The sequence below is a fragment of the Papio anubis genome, chromosome 3, assembly GCF_008728515.1.
Source record: "Papio anubis isolate 15944 chromosome 3, Panubis1.0, whole genome shotgun sequence".
Taxonomy (NCBI): Eukaryota; Metazoa; Chordata; class Mammalia; order Primates; family Cercopithecidae; genus Papio; species Papio anubis.
In genome coordinates this window covers 157717675-157741347 of record NC_044978.1, presented here as the reverse complement: position 1 = coordinate 157741347, position 23673 = coordinate 157717675, and the positions used below count along the sequence as shown (strand labels likewise).

Sequence of the window (23673 nt, the reverse complement as noted above, 5' to 3'; positions counted from 1 at the left end):
ATAAGATTCTTAAATACCAGATGACAAAGAGTAGAGGCAAGAGAGACAATACCATAATGGACAGCAAGGATGAGGTAAAGAATGTTAAAAAAAATATGGAGACACACGGGCCAAGATGAAAAAAACACAGAAAAGTATATTTCTTAACATCTATGATTAAAATATATCAAGACTGAATGAGCAAAAGGTTGAAGTCAGTTACCTCAGTGAGCTTTCACGGCCCGTTCCCCACTTTTCGTAGCTTATATACTTTTTAGCCCAAGGAACAACTGGTTATGGGGGGAGCAGGGCCCCATGAAGAAAGACCCTTTGATAGCACAGCAAGTATACACAGTAGTGATTTTTCACCTTCCTTTACTAAACACATTTGTATGGCAATTTACTTGGGTAATTTTACACAGAGGTAAAGGAAGATCTCATATTTCAATGGCTAGTTAGAAAAAAAATGCTATGGACACAGATACTACATACCTAAATTCTCATTCTCTCTGCTATGGTAGACCATAAGCACGTACACTCCAGTCATAAAGGGAGTCTTGGCCCGGATCTGACTCACAGAAGATCCACTACATCCACAAGCCCTATTTTCACAATCTATAATTTGAATGAAAATCTTCAGTAGTTGACAGAACCCACACATTGGTTTCTGTGGAGTAAGAAAAACTGCATTAGGAAATGCCAAGAGGAAGACTCTGAAACTGATCCCTTCCATATAATATAGTAAATCCTGAACAAAATTATATCACAGAGTGATTATTGCTACTCACAAAAACTTAAAAGATGCAGGGATTGTGATCCCCATGATATCACCATTTAGTTCACAACATGATCCCCTAAAATATAGTTGGTCTGGCTTATGATATCACCATTTAGTTCACAACACGATCCCTTAAAATATAGTTGGTCCGGCTTATGAAGCAGGACCACTGTAAACTTAACTGCAGCTGTCGTGCCAGATGTGGTACATTTACAAGGGTCTCTGATATATACTATTAGCTATTGATAAAGTGAGTGCCTTCTTTTACATACCCACTGAGAAAGAGAATAAGAAACAGTCACATTCACAATGGATGTATGACAACAAACATTGTGGGTCTTTCTCTTCAATAAATTTATTTCTCTAGCTTGCTGACACAATATACCAGTAGGCTCTAGTACCATCTAAACAAACTACAGGAGATAAAGTTGATCCACTATATTAAGGACATCATGTTGATTGATCTGATGAACAAAAAATGGCTACTAGTCTGAATACCTTGCTGTAGAGGGTAAAGATAATCCTTAAAATTATTCACGTGCCTATCATATTTCTCAAAATTTTTAGGAATCCAGAGCAGGCCAATATATTAATAAATGAGCTACATCATTCATAAGCCTCTTTGGGAGTCATGTGCAGCATACCATAGTTGGGAATTGTATTCTGACACATTTATTGCACAATAATGCTATTACATGTAATGCTATTCTGACACATTTGTTAGGTAACATGAATGGCTTTGAGTGGGACTTAGAACTAGAAAAGACTCTGAAACAGATCCAAGATGTTGTTTGAGCCATGCAACTAGAAGATCTCATAGAACTAAAGTTATCTGATTTAGGGAAAAGGTTTTACGTGGTATCTAACATACAGATTCAGATGAAAACTGTAGTTCAAACTCCAAGGCTTAAGAAGTAAGAAAGATCATGACATTTGCAGCAGAGATGCAAGCATATTTGAAAAACAACTGTAAGTATGCTATTGGACACGGGTAAAGATGGAATATCTGACCATGGCATATCAAGAAACTATGGAATGAGTATTACTTATCAAGATCTGGGTGTGAGAAGACTTCAAAAGTCATATAGTCAGTGGGACCTAGCTAGAATCGATGTTAAGATGGAAGTGGTACATCTAGGATCAATCTCAAGTTTCATGGGTAAAAATAAGATACATAAATGAATGTCACAGTATCAGATGCCACCCACCACTGTTGGAGCAGTACCTTCTTTTATACTTACATCTGTTTTCGCAAGCTGGATCTTTTTTTTAATGGCTGGCAGAGGAAGAATAGTACAGAACTTACCTCATGAGTAAGGTCACCTCAGTATGATTGTATGAGCCAAAAATGGACTTTTGTAGTACAACTTTTTTTTTCTTTTATTTTTGAGTCAGAGTCTCAGTATGTCGCCCAGGCTGGAGTTCAATGGCGCAATCTAGGCTCACCGCAACCTCTGCCTCCTGGGTCTGAGTGATTCTCCTGCCTCAGCCTCCTGAGTAACTGGGATTATAGGCACCTGTCACTATGCCCAGCTAATTTTTGTATTTTTAGTAGAGATGGGTTTCGCCAGGTTGGCCATGTTGGTCTCTAGTGATAGCTATGAGACATAATGGTGAGAAGGAATCTTTTCAATAGATATAGGGTTGGCATGTACATCTTGTTGTCCATTTTATGACAAAAGAGAATCAATATGGTTTGGCTGTGTTCCCACCCAAATCTCATCTTAAATTGTAGCTCCCATAATTCTCATATGTCACGGGAGTGACCTGGTGGGAGGTAATTGAATCAGGAGGTGAGTCTCTCCCATGCTGTTCTCGTGATAGTGAATAAGTGTCATGAAATCTAATGGTTTCATAAAGGGCAGTTCCCCTGCATTTGTACTCTTGCCTGCCACCATGTAGAATGTCCCTTTGCTCTTCCTTTGTCTTCTGCCATCATTGTGAGGCCTCTCAAGCCATGTGAAACTGTGAGTCTATTAAATCTCTTTTTGTTTATAAATTACTCAGTCTCAGGTATGTCTTTATTGGCAACATGAGAACAGATTAATATGGTTAATTGGTACCAGGTATTGGGGTGCTGCTGTTAAGGTATCCAAAAATGTGGAAGCAACTTAGGAACTGGGTAAGAGGTAGATATTGGTACAGTTTGGAAGGCTCAGAAGAAGACAGGAAGGTCTGGGGAAGTTTGGAACTTCCTAGAGACTTTTGACTGGCTTTGAACAAATGCTCTTTGAACATCTCCATCTGAGATGAGGAACTTGTTGGGAACTGGAATAAAGGTTACTCTTGCTATGTTTTAGTAAAGAGACTGGTGACATTTTTCCCCTGCCCTAGAGATTTGTGGAACTTTGAACTTGAGAAAAATGATTTATGGAATCTGGCAGAAGAAATTTCTAAGCAGTAAAGTGTTCAAGAGGTAACTTGGGTGCTGTTAAAAGCATTCAGCTTTATGTTTTCACAAAGATATGGTTTGGAATTGGAATTTATGTTTAAATGGGAAGCAGAGCATAAAATTCAGAAAATTTGAAGCCTGATGATAGTATAGAAAAGAAAAAATACATTTTCTGAGGAAATTCAAGCCCAATGTAGAAATTTGCATAAGTAACGAGCAACCAAATGTTAGTCACTAAGAAAATGGGAAAAACATCTCCATGTCATGTCAGAGGTCTTCACAGCAGCCCTTTCCATCACAGTCCTGGAGGCCTAGGAGGGAAAAGTGGTTTTATGGACCAGGTCCAGGGCCCCCTGCTCTGTGCAGCCTTGGGAGATGGTGCCCTGCATCCCAGGTGCTTCAGTTCCAGCCCTGGCTAAAAGAGGCCAACATACAGCTCAGGGCATTACTGCAGAAAGTACAAGCCCCATGACTTGACAACTTCCACATGGTATTGGGCCTGTGGGTGAAAAGAAGACAAAACTTGAGGTATGGGAACCTCCTCCTAGATTTTAGAGGATGTATGGAAATGCATGGATTTCCAGGCAGAAGTTTGCTGCAGGGACAGAGACCTCATGGAGAACCTCTGTTAAGGCAGTGTTGAAGAGAAATGTGGGGTCAGAGCCCCCTACACAGAGGCCCCACTGGGGCACTGCCTAGTGGAGCTATGAGAAGAGGGCTACCATCCTTCAGACTCCAGAATGGTAGATCTACCAACAGCTTGCACCGTGCACCTGGAAAAGCCACAGATACTCAACGCCAACCCATGAAAGCAGCAGGGGGAAAGGATGTACTCTGCAATGCCACAGGGACAGAGCTGCCCAAGACATGGGAACCACCTCTTGCATCAGTGTGACCTGAATGTGAGACATGTAGTCAAAGGAGATCATTTCAGAACTTTAAGATTTGGCTACCCTGCTGGATTTTGGACTTGCATGAGGCCTGTAGATCCTCTGTTTTGGCCAATTTCTCCCATTTGGAATGGTTGTATTTACCCAAAGCCTGTACCCCCATTGTATCTAGGAAGTAAGTAACTTGCTTTTGATTTTACAGGCTCATAGGCAGAAGAGACTTGCCTTGTCTCAGATGAGATTTTGGACTCCAGACTTGACTTTGAGTTAATGCTGAAATGAGTTAAGACTTTGGGGGACTGTTGGGAAGGCATGATTGGTTTTGAAATGTGAGGACATGAGATTTGGGATAGGCTGGGGCAGAATGATATGATTTGGCTGTGTCCCCTCCCAAATCCCCTCTTGAATTGTAGCTTCCATATTTCCCACTTGTCATGGGAGGGACCCTATCTGTGGGAGGTAATTGAGTCATGAGGGCGGGTCTTTCCCATGCCATTTTCATGATAGTGAATAAGTCTCATGAAATCTTATGGCTCTGTGAAGGGGCATTCCCCTACACAAGCTCTCTTGCCTGCCACGATGAGAAACATGACTTCGATCCACATTCTCCTTCAGCTACGATTGTGAGACCTCCCCAGTCATGTGGAACTGTGAGTCAGTTATACTTCTTTCCTTTGTAAATTACCCAGTCTCAAGTAGGTCTCTATTAGCAGTGTGAGAACAGACTAATATAAGAATTAAACCAATATTACCATTTTAATTATTTATATCATTTTACAAACAGGTTCTCACTGTCATCCAGGCTGGAGTGCAGTGGCATGATCATAACTCACTGCAGCCTTGAACTTCTGGGCTCAAGTGATCCTCACACTTTAGTCTCACATAGTGCTGGGATTACAGGCATGTGCCATCACATCCAGCTCCAAATTTATTATATATAATATTCATGGACAGTAGCAAATGGGTTATCTGTTTGGCCATAGGCTTGTAATAAACAATATTGAAATATGGGTACAAGGAACTTTGGGGAAGATGCATATGGGTGAAGCAATAAGAATAGGCACAAGTGTGCAGATCTTTAATTTGTACACTAATAGCTACTGGAGAATATTCACTAAGAAAGAGATTATGCTACTGTCTTAAATTAGTAGACCACATGGACTCAGAATCTGAGGGATGGAAATCAGGATGGCTCTACTATCCTACTGAGCCTCTTAGGAATTTTGTGTTTCTTAAACTTGCACCTTTAAATTCTATAGTTCCAAAGTCCTAGTTTGCACAGAAGAGATGTTTCTTCCTAGGTACACAGTAAGAGATTCACTAAACTTACATAACCACAGCTGCCTCATGAACTCTTTGGCTTCTTGTGCTAGAAGATTATCAGGAAACAAATAGAGTAGTCATAGTAGAGTAATAATTGAACATGATCATTATACATGAGAAGGTTGTTGGTAAATATCAGAGCAGGAATGAATATGTCTGGCACTTTGATGATCAACTGGGACATATCTTGATAGTTTCTATTCAGTTTTAACTGCAACTGAGCAGCTGCAGAAATCTTAGCCTGACCAGTAAATCGAACCTAGAAGCTCAGAATCTCCTCAGAGATGAGAACAAATAATGTCAAATTGTAATGCAGTTTTTCTCAATTTATAATACAATGCAACCTCTTTTAGATTAAGCATTAGATAGCTTAATGAATTAGCATTTTTTTGTAGTGAAAAGTTGATTAATATGCTTTCCAAAATGGATACAATTAAGTAGATTTTTTTTTACTTGCCTTAAAATTTTTACTTAAATCTCTTTCTTCAGCAATGTATATGTAGTATTAGAGTTATTGAAACTATTATAATATGATCTGCAGATTGACAACTCTCTACAGAAGTCATACTTGTAGCACATTCCTTAACTCCTGTATTCTAACAAGGGGAAATTGAGTGAAACTGTATTGGCAAATTGAGAAACCTACTAGACTATTAAAAATAATCCTTACATATCTGTAAATAATAAATGAATATAAATATGTTGATTTATAATCATTGAATTAGGTTTCTCATTGACAAGTACTTAGAAACCAATACTTTTGTCATCATACATGAAATTTATCAACCTTTATCTAATATGATAATCCATCCTAACTATGTTACCAAAAAAAAAAAAAAAATAAGGAATTTGAAAGTGCCTTCAAACGTAAAAAGGAAATATTACTGGTATAAAATGCAATATTTTCAATAACCCTACAATCATTATGCAACCTGTAGGTATTATATAAGATCACAATTGAACTGGAATTACAGAAAAAGAAAGAAAGAAAGAAAAACACAGTCAGTTCTATAGAACCATACAAAAGTCATTATCTGCCCACTCTTCTAATATCCCTCCCCAACACTTGTCTAGCTCAGCCACATTTTCTGATAGGTTTGTTTACATTTGTTAGAGATCAGCCACCACCCCTGGTGCTAAATTCAGCCTTTAGATATAGGCTGGCAGCTCCCCTTGACTATCACAAAAACAGAATTTGGCCTGCAGTGATTCACACAGATAGGGGGGCAGAAAAACAAACTTCAAAGAACTAAAGCGGCCATGAAGCTAAGGTTCAGGAGAGGAAATGGTGAAGGGGATTAAGTGGAATGACAAAGGGATTTTGTACAGCAGCATTGTGGGATCTCTTACTTACACTTGTTAAACAGTAAGAACATCACAACCCCCTGGAGTTCATAAATAGCATCCTTAACGATGAAGTCTGATACCTCAGTCATTCCTTGGGCAATATAGTATTGGCTTAAAAGTTGTCAGTCAGTAGAAGATACTCTTTAAATGTTGTCAGTGATTGACACTGAGGTTTTTTTCTTTCATTGCAAGAGAAAAATACCATCCTTGTCTCCAGTTTTGACTACAATCTCATTCATTGTAAAGTGTTATAAAAAAGGAAAGAGAAAAATGAGGAGTCCATGATGCTGTCATTCTTTCCTGTCTTTTACATGTACTTAGCGAAGGGATTCAATGTGTTCCTAGGGGGCTCAAACTATTATTGTTCAGAGATAATTATCCAGAGATAATAACTCTTATGAAAACCCAACAGACAAGGTATAATGCTTCTCTCTTTCTTCTTTTGTCCTTCTTTCCTTCCTTCCTTCCTTCCTTCCTTCCTTCCTTCCTTCCTTCCTTCCTTCCTTCCTTCCCTCTTTCCTTCCTTCCTTTCTTCCTTCCTTTCTTCTGGATTTTTATGTGAAATCCCTACATTTTTAAATTTTGACAATTCATTTAAGTAAATGATAATCAAAGAGAAACAGCCACTATTTGATCAATTGGCAACTACTTGGAAATCTGTATTTTAGTACCTGTCTCTCTGGACTATAGTTGTTAATATGGTATTTAGCCATTTTTTCAAGATGTAATTCACAAATATGAAATTGTTTTCAGTAAATTCATAGATATGTATAAACATCACTACAAAACATTTCAAAATATTTTTTATGACCTCAAAAACAAACCCCGGACCCTTTACCTATCACTCTCTTGTTTCCTTCATTCCCAAGCAACCACTAATTTGCTTTTCATCTCTATAGATTTGCCTATTGTGGACATTTGATTTAAGTGGAATAACATAAGATCTTTTGTGACTGCCTTCTTTCACTTATAGCATGGTGTTTTTCAAGTGAACAAGTGGGAAGATGAAGAATTTGGAGGGCTTCTGACTACAATCTCATTCATTGTAAAGTGTTATAAAAAAGGAAAGAGAAAAATGAGGAGTCCATGATGCTGTCATTCTTTCCTGTCTTTTACATGTACTTAGCGAAGGGATTCAATGTGTTCCTAGGGGGAACAAAGACAAGTTATCTCAACACCAAAGACAGTAGGGGATAGAAGGATATGTCAAGGTTTGAAAACCATCCTTTAGAAATGCGGGAAAGTTAAAGCTAGAAGTAAGTACTGAAAGCTTTCCACAATCACACCTAGAAGACACCTCAAGGATCACACCTTGTGAAAACTCAAGGACCTTAGCTTTTGATAACAAATCTTGAGCAGGGATAATAGTCATCTGATACGCACACGTTTGGCTATATCAGTTGTTTGCAGAGACAAGGTCTGATTTGGGTATCTGCATCTGTGATCTACCTGTTGTTAAAAAGTATAAATACTCTGAATTGGGATAGCAATTTTTCAGGATGCTACCCTTGAGGAAGTCATAGGTTCTAGTCACCAGTGTTGTTCAGAATAGGCAACAACAACAACAACAACAAAAGTAGAATAATGTAAAGATCCTCAGTGCTTGGTTCTAACACACTCAGAGCTATCTGCTTGTAATAAGGAGAATTACCCAAAAACATCCTCCGCAAAGAAACAGAGCATTTTCAGGTCTCAGCACATCATTTCTAGAGAGACTAGCAGGTCTAATTTCAATGGCTTGACGCTAATTCAAATTTTTAAAAACTAGTTTTGAAGAAGACTTTCTCAAAAAATCTTTCAACAGTATACTAGGAAAACATAATTTTGAAATTTGGAATTTTTAGGTAAACCACAGGAGCAGAGGAGAGTCTTTAAAATATGGAGTATGAGTTAGATACATAGCTAAGAAGGATTGCTAGATGACTGGGGGCGTGAACGACACAATACATTGAAAAAACATCAGCAACTTTCTTTTTATAAAAAATGCTTTAATATACAACTCTACTTTAGCAACATCATTTAGAAAAGCAGTTCTTTTGAATTTGGAGTGTCATTTTTATTTTTAAAGCAGAATAAATTTTCCATGTTTTTTTTTTTTTTTTTTTAATTCAAAGCAGGCATTTTGTGGGTTTTTTTTTTTTTTCCAAGTAATTTTTTTTCTTGTTATGTGCTACAGTAGAAAATATATTTTGGCAGGGCATAGTAGCTAACTCCTGTAATCCCAGCACTTTGGGAGGCCGAGGTGGGCAGATCAGGAGATCAGGAGATCGAGACCATCCTGGCTAACACGGTGAAACCCCGTCTCTACTAAAAATACAAAAAATTTAACAGGGCCTGGTGGCAGGCGGCTGTAGTCCCAGCTACTTGGGAGGCTGAGGCAGAAGAATGGCGTGAACTCGGGAGGCGGAGCTTGCATTGAGCCGAGATCGGGCCACTGCACTACAGCCTGAGCGACTGAGCAAGACTCCGCCTCAAAAAAAAAAAAAAAAAAGAACTATATTTTGTAACTTCTAATTTAACAGTACTTCTTAAACACATCACCCTTTATTATGCAAACCATTCTCCGTGAGCACATCTTGGCCGTGCTCACACATTCAAAAACTTAAGCTTTGAGAGATTAGGTAACTTTTCTACGATTCACAAATATCAAATGGTTAAGCTCTTATTTAAATCTAGGTCGCTAATATTAAAGTCCATCCAATTTTCACTACCATTCATTGTAATATAGAAAAATGGTTTTAAAAATGTAAATAATTTTACAATGTTAGAAAGATATCACATTCTTTACAGAAAACTCAAGATAATGTTTTATATGAATAAAACATATTAATGTTTCAAAACTCATTAGCTAGCGTTTTGAACTCAGATTGAGAATTGTATCCAAGCTCTTCACCATCAAAAAGAACCCATGAGAAGTTACTGAGTCGCTCTGAACTTCCATTTTTTCGTATGATTTTATATACAGAACATATTTGCAAATGCTATACCAATATAGCCCAATAATGTTCAACTTTTTTAGAAAAAGTTTCCAATAACATTTTGAACAATATTAGTCACCTTCATCTTGTAAGTAGGCCCTATCTCCAGTCTCCTTCAAAGTGAGTTTATTTGTTTATTTTTCTATGTTCCAGTAACCATCACTTCACAGAAAGTCATAACCGTCGTATTATTTCTGTGTGATAAAGACACATTCCACCATTCTATTCTTCAGGGATTGGTATATATATTGTGTGTGTGCGGTCTCTGTGTCGCTTTAGTTTGATTTACTTTCCTGATAGTCAGGACCACTTTGATGTGTATTAAAATAACTCATTTGTTTGTTATGAGTACAATCCATGTAGAAAAGCATTGATCCCTGGAGCAATGGTTCTATATGACCTTTGCTCAAAACAAACTGTAAAATTCTGGTCTCTCTCCTTCTTGTGGTCTTCATAGGAAAGCTAGCATCGCAGTTAACCTCCTGAGGCCAGAGACAGGAGAGTGATTTAGCAAAGCACTTCATTCATGTCTCTCATCCATAAAGTTTAAAAATGGTTCAGATACATTAAGTCTTCATTACAAATAAAATCCCTGTGAGGCTGGTCATTATTTTAAATGAGCTCTCCAGATTTTCTAGTTTTACAGTGTAGGCCAGTGAACAATCTACTGTGTTTTTAAGCTCTTAGGTCTGATTATCTTTAATTTCTTTTTTAGGTTTTATGTTCCATTTTTGACAAGAACTCAGGAAACTGTAGTACCCCCTTTATGTGACATTATCTGGCAATGAGTTTTCTAGTGAAGCAAACTTTCTGGATAATTGATGATTAACTCTTTATATCTTAATGGTTTCATACTTTTTAATGTTTTTATACAGATTTGTTTTATGGTACCCAGGATTTGTTTTAATTAAGTTTGATAAGACACACAGGCACAAACGTGATTGTGATTAATAAAGGCATTTGTATTATTCTCACGGTCTTCTAAAAATAGGAGGCACAGCGCACCATGCCTGGGAAGCATCTGCATGAGATGAGCAGACAGAGAGGAGAGCTACCGGCAAAGCCTTGACTGGAGTTTTTGTAGGGAGGAATGGATGATGCAAAGCAAAGTAGGTTTAAAATGAGATATTTTGATTAATTTGGTGGACTGTGGGGTGCAGAAGTAGTCCCTAGTTGTCAGTGACCTTGTTCTGGGGTGCTTAGGCCTGGAGGAAAGCGTTCCATAGTGTAAACATAACAGAAGGAAAAGGGGACATAGATTTGGGATTGGCTGTTTTGCATACCAAAGGCATGCTCTCAAGCAAGTCCTTTACTATCTCTGAGAATAAACTAATCCTGGGTGGGACAATCTGTCTCAGGTCAGCAAGGGCCAGATGCCACAGCATCAGGAATTCAGAAAACAGAAAAAAAAAATAGTTCATTGTTAATTCTAAATGTATTACTTTATAACTTTTGAAATCACACCGTAAGCAAGTTTTTGTTGACAAAATTATTTTTATTAAAAATAAAGCATCATTTTTCATTGCAATGTGGTTATGGTGAAATAACCTCAAATTATATAAATTTTTAAAATTATTCTTCTTTCTATCTGGTGAGATTACTAAAACTGGTCAGTTGTAGTTTTAGAATTGAAACAAGAAAAAATATATAACTGATATATGACTGACATGCTGAATATATTTGAATTAAAAAAAACAGTAGATAGGTTGTTTTAAAATAGCTCATGACCAGTTTTTAATATGTTGTTTTATATCTCTCTTTTGTGAGATTTCCAACTACAACTTCTTGTTTCTGATATTAGGCCTCCTCCTCTGCTTCACTTCTATCCATTTTTTCCCTCTGATTTACAATGATAAGGAACTTGAGATAAACACCCTTTTCAACGTATGTATAAATGAAAACAGTAACTGGCATGTTCTTTATAATATGCAACATTTTGCATGGGCAATTTTGACTCTTTTGATCACTTTTGTCATAGTGCCTAAGTCTCTGTGTTGTTTATTTGACTATGCCAAGATGGTGAATTTTGCACCTGTGATTTGCCACTCCAATTTCCAAATTTTTAAATAGAGTCATGAATCGCTTAACAATGGGAATACATTCTAAAAAATGAGTTATTAGCTAATTTTGTGATGCAAATGTCATAGGCCATACTTATACACACCTACATGAAATAGCCTGCTACACACCTAGGCTATATGGTATGGTTTATTAGTCCTGAGATGCCAATTTGTAACACAATGGTAAGGTTTTGTACATCTAGACATATCTAAACATATAAAAGTATAATAAATATACAGTATTATAATCTTATGAGACCACTGTAACATATGCAGTTGATTATTGACTTAAATGTTTTCATTTCAGAAGACTCCTGTGTCACATAAGACTTATATTAAATAAATTTGTATGCTTTTGTGTTGCTAATCTCTCTTTTGTTATAGAGAACTCAGACATAAACTTAAGATGGGAAAAAAAAGATACTCTTTTTTCTACAATACCCATGATATTACTAGATAGAATTTTTTGTCTGTTTATCTTGGTAGTGTTTCTTTCTTGCTCAATGTTCATTTCTTAGTTGTAGATCTAATACACCTCTTTCACTGTAACTGTCATCTTTCCAATCAACAAATATACCAAATGTCTTCTGTTTCCCTATCTTATTTTTTTATCCTAGGTTTAAAAACAGATGAACTCCAATGCACACATAGAGAACAAATACACACACACACACACACACATACACTTCAGGTTTAATGTAGGATTTTCTAATTCTGTTATATGGAGTTTGAGGAAACTTAAAGTACAGTACCAGAATTCTACTTTAGATCCCAGCCTTCTGACTCCATAATTAAACAACTAAGATAAATAAATAAGAAAAAATGACAACATTGAAGAAAACAGTATTTTATACTGTCCAGATCTGTTCTTGGAATTCTAAAGCAGAGTTCCCCTGGTGAGCTGGAATGGACTACGTTCATATTTACGGCCATATTTAATTTTCAGTTAATTATACATAAGAGTGCTGGGCTATTTAATCATCCTCAATTATCTAAACTAAATTTGATGTTTAATACAGATCTGTTGCGGAAAAACTAGAAGACCAAAAAAAAAAAAAAAAAAAAAAAGCACAAAAGACAAGAAAGAAGTCTCTTTTCACAGGAAAGTAGTATGTTGCCCTTGACATATTTGGCTGCATATGGAGAAAGAGAGTGAGAGTTATCAAGATTGCCCCAGAGGGCATGGGTCACATGACCTTTTCTGAAGAACAGGTTAAATAGAGATCACAACATTAGAGGGTTCTATCCATAGGCATGATATTTATGCTACACAGTAAGCATATGGAATCATAATCATGGCTAAATATTTGCCCTGGAATGTGAACACGAAGGTTATTGTACATTTCTTTTAAGAAGGAATCATGTGAGATAGGGCAGCAACCATGACTGAATCTCTCTACTAGATTCTATTATTTATACTGCCTTTTAAAAAACATGTTTATCAGGAATTAAAGGAAAAGCTACTTCTAAATTATTTGCCTAAAATTGAGTTTTGCTTTTAATTTGCCTTTGATCTTAAGCTGAATTTTTCTTTTTCATAGTCTTGCTTCTACTTTTATTTCTTCAATTGTCAGGTTTGGTTTTTTATCTTTATTTGTAAGAGCTCTTAAAATATTCATGCAACAAATATAATTTAAAGCTTGCCCTCCAAGCTTTTACCATGTATATGCATAATAGTAGTGCTTCACATACAGTGTGAAAATTATCAGAATCAGAAGGGAGTCACTAGTGTTTTAAAAAAAGATAAAGACAAATAGAGCCAGAAAAGGCCCTGAGGAGAAGGTTCTCATGTTTGTATGCCTGAGAAAAAAAATACCACAAACATTGCAAAAACCACAACCTTGTACAGAAGCTATTGCAACCTTACACAAAAATACTTCTGCAAAAAAATCTTCCCAGAAACTCTTCTCAGATTGTTGTTACCCTTGTTATTGATCCTTATAGTCAAGGATAATTACCTGACAACAATTTTGTAATCCTCTTCATTTTTTCCTTTAAAAAACTTTGTCTTCCTTGACCTCCCTGAGTACACACATAGTTTACTGTGGCACTTGTATTCCCACTGAAATACCTTACTCCTGAATAAATATCTTTTTTTCTTTTAGAGAGCCTCTCTCTGTTACTTAGTTTGACAACAAGAATAAGATAAGCTGTGCTCATGCAGCTGACATTCTTGTAGAAAAAAAGATGATATACCACAGACATAATAAATAACTAACTTAAAACTTGTGCTGGAAGATGATATATGTACTGTACAAAGTAAAATAAAATAGAACATAATTAGGGGAATAAGGATTTCCAGACTGAACATTTTAAATAGATTTGTGAGGGTCAGCTTCATTAAGAAGGTGATATCTGCGCAAAGGTAAGGCAGGAAGCGAATTGCAAATCTGGGAGAAGAGTGCTCCAGGCACAAAGATCAGCCAAAGCAAATGCCCTAGGATGGAATGTGCTTGTCAGTTTCAACAACAGCTGGAAGGCCACTATGCAGTAACAAGTGAGGAAAAGAAAAGCAAGAACCAGCTGGAGGCAAAGTGGGGGTAATGGAGTGTCATAGCCTGGACACAAATCACATTGTACCTAGGAGACCATTGTGGAAAAATTTAAATTTAATATTATTAAAATGTAGAATTTTGAGCAAAGAAATAATAACGTAATCTGATATATGTTAACATACTCAGATATATATATATATATATCTCCAATTATTGTATGCCTTTAAGATTTATCCATGCCTATAAAGCAGAAGAATAGCATAAAATAAATGTTGGAATAAAAACTTTTAAAATTAAATTTTAGTTTCTCCTTTCTAAAGTTAAAACAGGACATTGAATCCCTGAAATAGAAATTATAGTTGATTAAAAAAAACCCACAAGAACATGCCCCAAATTTATCTTATCTTTAGATGTAATGTTAGGTAGTAACGAAGTTTTCTTACCAATAGCCTACTGTTAGTCAAGTTTTTTCTTTATTTATTTTTATTTTTTTTTCCATCTTGAAGACTATTTTGAATTTCTCTGCTCTGACGAGAGAAATTACTTTGATGCTGCACCCCTTTGGGATTTTGATTGTCTATATGACATGCATCACAGTCATAACAATACAGGTAGAGATTCAAGAATATTGGGTTAAAAATCCAAGGCTTACGTAGGCTTCTGTTTCAAACACAAATTTATGTAACTCCAGAAAGAATCATCGCAATTCATACAATAAACACCACTGTCATGAATATTTATTGGTGATGATGACAGCTTCAGAAAACAGGATTTTCCAGAGCTTCAAAGAACCACCGCTAACTTATAAAATAATTGGAAAGCTGTGCAAGCAGGAAAAAATTCCCATCATATGCCAGTACTCAATCCTTCAGTAGAAAGAGATCACTCCAGCTGCTGTTATATGAAAAGCCTGTACTGTAGGCAAAGACACAACTTACGAGGATATGGCAGTAACTTAGGCATAAAGATAACCATGGGACAAAGGGCTAATAAAATGTGCTGAGAGACCGTCAGAGTCTGCATATATTTTGAAGTTATGGGTAACTAAAATAATAGATTACATGAGACTCCAGGAGAAAGAATGGTATCAAGGAAGTCTTCAAGGATTTGTATTGGCAAGTGGAAAGAGGAAATTGCCATCAATTGTAATAGGGAAGTCTTGTTAGACCAAGTTTCATGAAGAATTTCAGAGTTAAGTTTTTGGAATTTTACTTTTTCTGATATATATGTAAAACATATTTTTCTTCCTCAATATTTTGTTTTAAATTATGCTTATATTCCCTTTTGAAATATATAAATACTATAATTCCTTTAGATTATTCATTTATTCAGAATATTTATTATATATTTCCTATGTATCAGGCACTATTATTTATATAAATAATATCCTTGCCTTCGTGGTGTTTACAGTCTCTTAGTTGGGAAAATATTAAATGCATTAATTGTTATTAGACATTATACATGTATATACATATCTTATTTATATGCTGCCACATAGTGATAAGTATAAAATCATTTTAAAATAAGTTTTCAATTTATGGAGGACTTCTATTTAATTGAGACACTTAGGAAATTAACTTCTGAAGGTAATAAATTTGACTTGGCATTTGTACAAAATAAAAAGTTGTCATAAGGCTATCTAGAGTAATAAGATGAGTGGAGCAAAGTGCAATAGTCCCAAGGCAGACGAGTTTTTAAAATATTAAAATGTGTGGCTGGATAATGGGACATGAATAGGGGAGGCAGTCAGGAACAAGTTCCTGTTAGAATTTATAAGCCAAGGAGTAAATGTGAGTATTTTTCTAGGCTTAATGGGAAACCACTGGAGAACTTGGATTGCAGGAATGTCATGAACAGATTCCTATGTCAAAATCATCAGAGGTATATGTGTGGAAAAGATAGACAGAGGTATATGTGTACGAGGGCTGATAATATTGGAAAATGGAAGACTCTCAGAGGGCATTGCAATGGTCATATTTAGGTATGTTGTTGGCTTGGGCTACGGTGGTATTGCCAAAAAAAAAGTTAGATTCCAGGGATATTCTGGAGACTGAGAACCTGCAAGGATACCTCCAAGATTTTTGACCTCATTCGCTGGAAGAACAGAGGTGCCATGACTGAGGAGAATAACGGAATAAGGATTATACACTTTGGAGAGCAAAAATACTTAGAAAATCATGAAAATTTGACTGTAGGATTCAAGGACTAAGTGCTAAGAAGCAAAATGTGGCTAAGTGAGAGGTACAAGAGGTGATTGAAAAACACTCAGGATGCCCAATAATATTTGGGAGAAAACAGAGTCTAGACTGGAGGAAGGAAGGAGCTCTCAGGGCATTTATTACTCCCTATTAGTTTTTACTTTTACTTCTTGCATTAATACCTTCAATCTTACCATCATAGATTCCTTCCTGGACTAACTCTTAGAAGAGCTGGAGTCTAGATGGACTGGAAGTGAAAGTGTTCTTGACAGCATTTATTTCAGAACAAGGGGAAAGAATATGATACTGGTTATCCTAAGTAGCAATAGCCAGAACTAAAAGGGGTGCTAGTATTCATCAAAGAACTATTGAGGATAATATTTTTTACAGGCTGTGCTAATGGTTTATCAAGATATCCTGAGTTTCCAATAGAGATGTTCCAGCTATAACACAGTCCTGGTAGACAAAGTATGATAATTTCTATGTCTTGAAAAATAATATTTGCATTTTTCTTAGTTTTATTTATTGGTGTTTGTTATACAATTTTTCATGATAAAACTTTTTTTCCTCAGGGGAAAAAAAAGAAGGAAGGAAAAAAGAAAGAAAAAAATCAATTAACAGAAAAAAAAAAAAAAGAAAGACAGGAAAGAAGACAGACCTCTCTTTTGCGTGGAGATCATTAAAAAGCCTGTGATAAAAGTTATTTGGTGGAGGTAGTAATGTCTCCTGTGTTACAGAAGGGACAGTTCAGTATATAATGGAGTGGATGGTAGTGATAAAATTTTTTTATGGAAAAGATGGATCTTGAAACCTGTTTAATATCTAGGTAAACAGTGAAAAGGGAGAGCACTTTTAAGAGAGGAAATTAATTCAAACAGATGGAGACAAGAATAATTATAAAACGTGTTCATTCTTAAAATTTTTGAATAATCCTCTGACGGTGACTGTTACTTGTCTCTGTTCTTCCTCTTTCTTTAAAACCAGAGAATTTAGTAAAATTCTCTATTGGCCACCAATCTTTTCCTTCTCTGATAAATGTGTTAACTTAATCCATTACTGCTGAAAATCACTCTGACAAATGGAAAACAATTATGTTTTCATCAACATTGAATTACAGATATAAAATATCGTATGGGAATTATAATTTGATAAATGGGAACATTCTGGGTCCCATATTGAGTCCAGATGGTTACAGTGTCTTTAATACATGTATCCATTTGGTATTACCACATTTGTGTACCACAGTCTCCTCATTTATGTTTAATGATGGATAGATTCCAAATAATACAAGATGTTCTCCAACATGTTAAATTTCTGGTGAGTAAGTGATCAGACAGTGAGCTCTCTCTTCCCAGTATACCTTGTAGTCTCAGCGTAACTGTTTGAAGATAATCTGAATTTCAGTCAGATTGCATGATATTTTCCACTCCTGGGGAAAAAAAAAAAAAAAAAAAAAGATAGAATAAAATAAACAATTGCTTCACTCCAAAAGAGGGACATGTTCGTAACCTAAACTTAAAGTTTGCAGTGCATCTAAAATTCCAGAATGCGTTCTTCAAACTGTTGTTAAATAGTAAACTTTGGACAACTATTGGTGAGGTCTAGATTTGGGAGGATTGGATATTTGCAAAGTTGTTTACAGTTAAATTAGGGAAGTAGGCAAATGTTGCTTTCAATATAATTTAGATGTATTTATTTTTCAATCAATCTCTTACCTTTATTGTAAATGCATTACTCACCTACCAGATTTTTGTATATTCATTTTTCTTCTTTTAAAGCAAGTGACAATGTTTCTAATTTGTTTCCTTAAGTGCTTCTCAGAATTTTCAACCTATTCTAAAATTTCATGGTTTCCCATTCATTATTCAGAAAATATAAAATCAAATTATTTGATATAACAGGAAAGTTTACTCATAGTCTTCAAATTTTTTATCCTCTCTAGTTGTGCAACATTGTCCTTTTTTTCTTTTCTTTTTACTTTTTAATTAATGAACTTGGCATTCCATCCAAATTAAATTATTTTTTCTTTCTTCATACTTCAACAGGCCTGAAGACAAATACTGCTATGAATGGTTACATCTAGGACTTCTGGGATTAGCCCAGATTCAACTCATTTTTTTGCATTTGCTCAGCAATATGACATGTTTCCACCAATTAGCTAAAAAGTTATGTGAGGAATGGGCAACAATATCTCTAAGGCAAGATATGCTCAAATCCAATATAGTTCATATAGACTCATATAGACCTTGTCAGAGTAAATTACCGTGTGCCTTTCAGAACACTAAAGAATAAAGTCCTTCCATATTAGAATGACAAATATATTTTCATAATCAAACTGTTTTATTCCCAGATTTATTACTTCCAGCTGAGTATAATAGAGGCTGTTTTACCATTCTCCAATTTTCCCTAAGTAACAGAACACTGATCAGCGTGCACAATTAAAAGACTGCATTTCTCAACCTTCTTTTGGCATCATGTTACTAAATTTTTGTCAAAGAGAGAAAGACAGAAGTATTGCTTATGTGGTCCAGAAGACTTTGTGAAAGATAGCGAGGGATTTCTGATTTCTTCTTTTCCTGATATTCCAATAGGCACATGTTAGACCTTTTGACATTGTCCTGTAGTTCTTGCATGTTCTGTGCTTTGTTTGTTTGGTTTTGCTATTTTTTTTCATTTATTTTTAATTATCCTTTCTGTTTGCCTCTCAGTTTGGGAAGTTTGTATTGATTTCCCTTAAAGCTCATTAATTGTTTCTTTATCCATGTCTAATCTACTGATGAACCTGTAAAAAACATTCTTCATTTCTGTTGCAGTACTTTTTATTTCTAGAATTTCCCTTTGAACTCTTCTGAATGTTCCCTTCCTCCTACTTTTATTGTTTATCTCTTCTTAAACATGTATATATTAAAATGGTAATTTTAAATTTCCTATTTGATAATTCTCAAATCGGTGTAATAACTCTGCCTGGTTCTAATGCTTGTTAAGTCTCCTTAGATTATGTTTTACTTGCATTTTAGCATGGTTTATAATTTTTTTGTGAAATCCATATATGTTGCATCAGATAATAAGAACTGAAGTAAATAGGCCTTTACTATGAGCTTTTAAATTAGGCTAGGAGATGGAGTGTTTTGAACACTTGTTAAAGTTGTAAGTTCCAGAAGCTTCAAATTTGTTTATTTTCTTCATTTATTTTCTCACCTGTTGTGTTTGTGCTTCCCTAAGAATTCCTTTTAAAATAGAGTCTATACTTTGCAACTTTCTATTGTAATCCAGTGTTATTATATTAAAGCCCTGTTGATAAGGTGGTAGGCTGTGAGGAAGGCAAAATATTCTATAATTGTATGGTTAAATATCACTCTTTCAGCTGGCCTGTGTCACAAGGCTGTGCACTTCACTGGTGTTTCTTAGCTTTCATCCTTCCCCCACTAAGTTGAAACAAGAAGACTAAAGGGGGCTGAAGTTGAAGAAATACTCTTTTCCCACATAGGATAAGGTTCTGGTAAAGTTTTTTCCAATGGAGATAGGTATTGTTGCTTGTTGTTTGTTCGTTTTGCTTTTTGTTTTAATGGAGAACTCTCTAGGTGTATATATTATAATGATTATACCTCCCCAACCTTGCCAGATCCTTGAGAGGCTCTTTCATGGCCCTCTGCTAATAAGAATCTGGTGAGTTTCTGGAAGTAGAACCCATAAAACCGTGAAGGACATTTTTAGAATGCAGCCCTAGGAATTTCTCCAACTCAAGCTAGTCTACATTTCGTTTTGGGCAGTTTGTTAAAATTACTATTTAAATTTGCCTACCACTTTATGGCTCCTCAGCATCGGCTTTAGGTAAGCAGATCTCAGCTATGACTATCTGGAGTTCCCTTTCTCTTCAGATTTTAGGCTTGCTATTTACCCTGTGACCTCAGTTGTCTGAGGGGTCCAAGAAAAGTTATTGACTTTCAGTTTCTGTAGCTTTTTGCTACTGTAAAGGCAGGAGAGATTACTTATAAGCATTTTACATATTGAACCTGAACCTTGAAGCTGAGCCTATGCTTTATAAAATATAACATATTTTATTTTGTATTTGAAGTCACTATATGTGTGCACCAACATCAAAAGATGATTATGATTTCAAATGCTTCAGAATTTAGGAATTTTGAGGAAAGTGACATTGTTCCAATTTTCTGTTCCCAGGGCATTTGCAAGTGTTTGTCCTAAAACATGAAAATTGCCTTTGGAGCTTGTTAAAAATAAATTATTGAGCCCTTTCCCCATAACAATGAGGTGTAATTTCTTTGAATGGAGGCCAGAAATATGCATATTAACAAGCTCACCAACTAATACCTACATATAGGCAAGCTAAGAAATAATGCATATGTTATCTACCATATTGTCTTTCACATGTGTACTGAACAGACATTTATCAAATAACAGTTAAATGTAATCGAATAATTTTAATTTGTGACTACAGATAAAATACTTTGTTTAGTTACTATTTTATTTCAGCAGTACTTTTTGCTTTCAGAATTTGTGAACCAATAAGTAATAATATTGTGACAGAAATGATGGTTTGTGTTTTTTTTTTTTTGTAGTGGATATCAATTATTTGTGACTTCACTTTCCATTCAAATATTATTGCCCTCTTCTCTATATGGTTGCAGTAACTAGAAGACCATGTCCCTTGGCATCAGTATTGATCTTCAATAATTTGTCCTTGATATTGAGAGAAGAGGATCAAACCATTTGAAGAGGATTGCTGTACTTCAACATGTAAAGTGAAAATGAAGACCCAATTGGCTATATTTCACTCATTTGGGTAGAAGAAGCAGAAGTTTATTAGCAAAGAAGGAGAATAGCAAAAGAAATATAGGATGAAAAGAAAAGTAAAAAGGAAGAAAACTAAAGAAAAGTAGAAGAAATAATACTAAATCTGAAATACATTTTAGTTCCCAAATCAAATTGGTGCATAAAGCTCAAATGTTTTTCTGATTTGGAATTTGCTTTTAATATTCTTGTATTTTGATGATGCATTGCCTTTTTCTGCAGAAACTCTCTCCTGCTATGTCTGTATTGTTCATCACTAGAAGAAGAAAAATAGACTATTATAGCATAAAACGGAGAACAAAAAGAAAGTTACAGCAGTACATGTGTGCGCATGTATGTGTGCGTGTGTGTGTGTAAATCAAAGTAAATACTAAAGTATCTATTTGTATGCAGTTCAGGGGCATGTTTCTTCGATCTCATTAAAAAACAAACCAAATGAAACTCTATATGATTGCCACTTTCCCCTACTAACACAAACACCCCCCACCACACACACATACACATGCAAACACATAGAAAGATTTTTCCCTTCCATTTATATTTCCTCCATAGAATTGTAAGTATTTTTTGGATTTTTTACCATCAGTTGCCATAGGTCTGTATTATTATTAGTAATTCTCATTATGTATCTCTTTGTGGTAGTAATTGTTGTAGTAAGTTTGCTTACATGATGATGAACTCAGAATAGTAGATTATCAAATACTCCACCTTGCCATTGAAATTTGATATTTGCAATTTTGTTATTATCAGGATAATTTTTGATAAAACCACAGCAGGCTTTTTCCTAAGGCTATCCATCTATGTAAGAGAATAACATTAAAATGTCTACTGTTCTAGTTTTATCATTTTACATTGTGACTATTTGAAAAACAATCCAAATCTCTGTCCTCAAGAAGCTGATAGGCTGTTGATATAGTTTGAATATTTGTGCCCTCCAAAATCTCATGTAGAATTGCAAAATTCAGTCCTGGAAGTGGGGCCTGGTTGGGAGGTGTTTGGGTCATGGGACAGATCCCCCATTTGCCCTTCACCTTCTGCCATTATTGTAAGCTTCCTGATGATTCCCTAGAAACTGAGCAGCTGTCAGCATCATGCTTCCTGTAAAGGGTGCAGAATCATCAGCCAATTAAACCTTTTTTCTTTATAAATTGACCAGCCCCAGGTATTCTTTACAGCAATGAAAGAACAGTCTGATACAACTGTCTTAACCTCGCTCCCAAAGAGATTTAGGCTTGAATGCACTAAGGTGGTGATTCTCAAATTTCAGACTGGACCAGAATCATGTGTAGATTTTATTAAAACACAGATTGCCTGGTCTCTCCTCGTGAATATAATGTCTGATTTTGTAGATCTAAGATGAGGACCAAACATTTACATTTCTGACAATTGTTTATATAATGCTGAGGTCATTTGAAAACAATTGCCCTTAGTCATCTCTTATGCATAATCAATTGACTTCTTTTCATCTGGAATGGTACTTTTGACAATAGTCTTACAAATAATTTCAATGGGGCTTATTCTCTCACAATCTCCAGTTGAGAAGGGCCAAAAAATGCCTCCATATTTAATTTACATACCTCTTCCCTATTCCTATAAGCTATGCAAAACCAATATAGGAACCTATCATAATAGGGAATTTTAGCATCTATAAAATTCCTTTGAAAAGCCTCATGCACTGCAAATATCTACTTAAAATGTAATATTATTCAGATAGACCTCTTGGAAATTACTATGACTAGAGTAGCCCAATGAGTGTGAAGGAAAATGTCTGGTAAATATGTTGTTGAATAAATTGTTGAAAAGATGTGTAGACTGAAGGGAATACTGATTTTCAAAATGTGTGGCCATGCTTGTCTTCTCTAACCTGTTTCATGTCTATACAAAATCACTTACGGAAGTTTAGCCTTGATAAATAAACCTGAAATGCTTTCAGCTTTGGAGCCCTTTACTTCCTAAGGCAGTAAAGATGGAACAGGTGCAGTGAGTGAATGTAGTTTTGCAAGCAGCAAAATATTTCTCTATATGTGTTTAATAAAGAATGAGTACATCTCAAGTCTCTCCAACATCTTAAGATTTATGAGGTAGAATTTGCACACTGTATATTGTTCTTTCCATTTTTCTAGGATCTGTTTTCCCTTGTTGTTTTGGTGTATTTTTGCTTACTTGAGAAAATTAAACATGAATTTGGAATTTTTCTTCCTTTCATTTTTCTTTCTCCTTGGTATTAGCTTGTTTATTTTTTGTCTTTGTCAATTATTTTCATGATGGGTTACCTTTATTTATTTTAGATTTCCTTTTCCTTCTTTGAGTTTACTTTTCTCTGTGTTTCTGCCTTTATTTCATGTTCAGAATTCTTTGTCAGCTTTTTGGTTTTTTTCTACCTTTTATTTTCCCTTTGTTGATTCTCTGGTGCTCTTATTTTGC

At 35.4% G+C, this 23673-nt stretch overlaps 1 long non-coding RNA gene across 1 annotated transcript; it reads left to right on the top strand.

Moving 5' to 3' along the window:
- The first annotated feature begins 1492 nt into the window (after positions 1-1492).
- LOC103884296 lies at positions 1493-21421 on the top strand. Its single transcript, XR_002521989.2, has 3 exons — positions 1493-1726; positions 10679-10796; positions 21087-21421. It is a non-coding gene; the product is annotated as an uncharacterized LOC103884296 (long non-coding RNA).
- The last annotated feature ends 2252 nt before the right edge of the window (positions 21422-23673 follow it).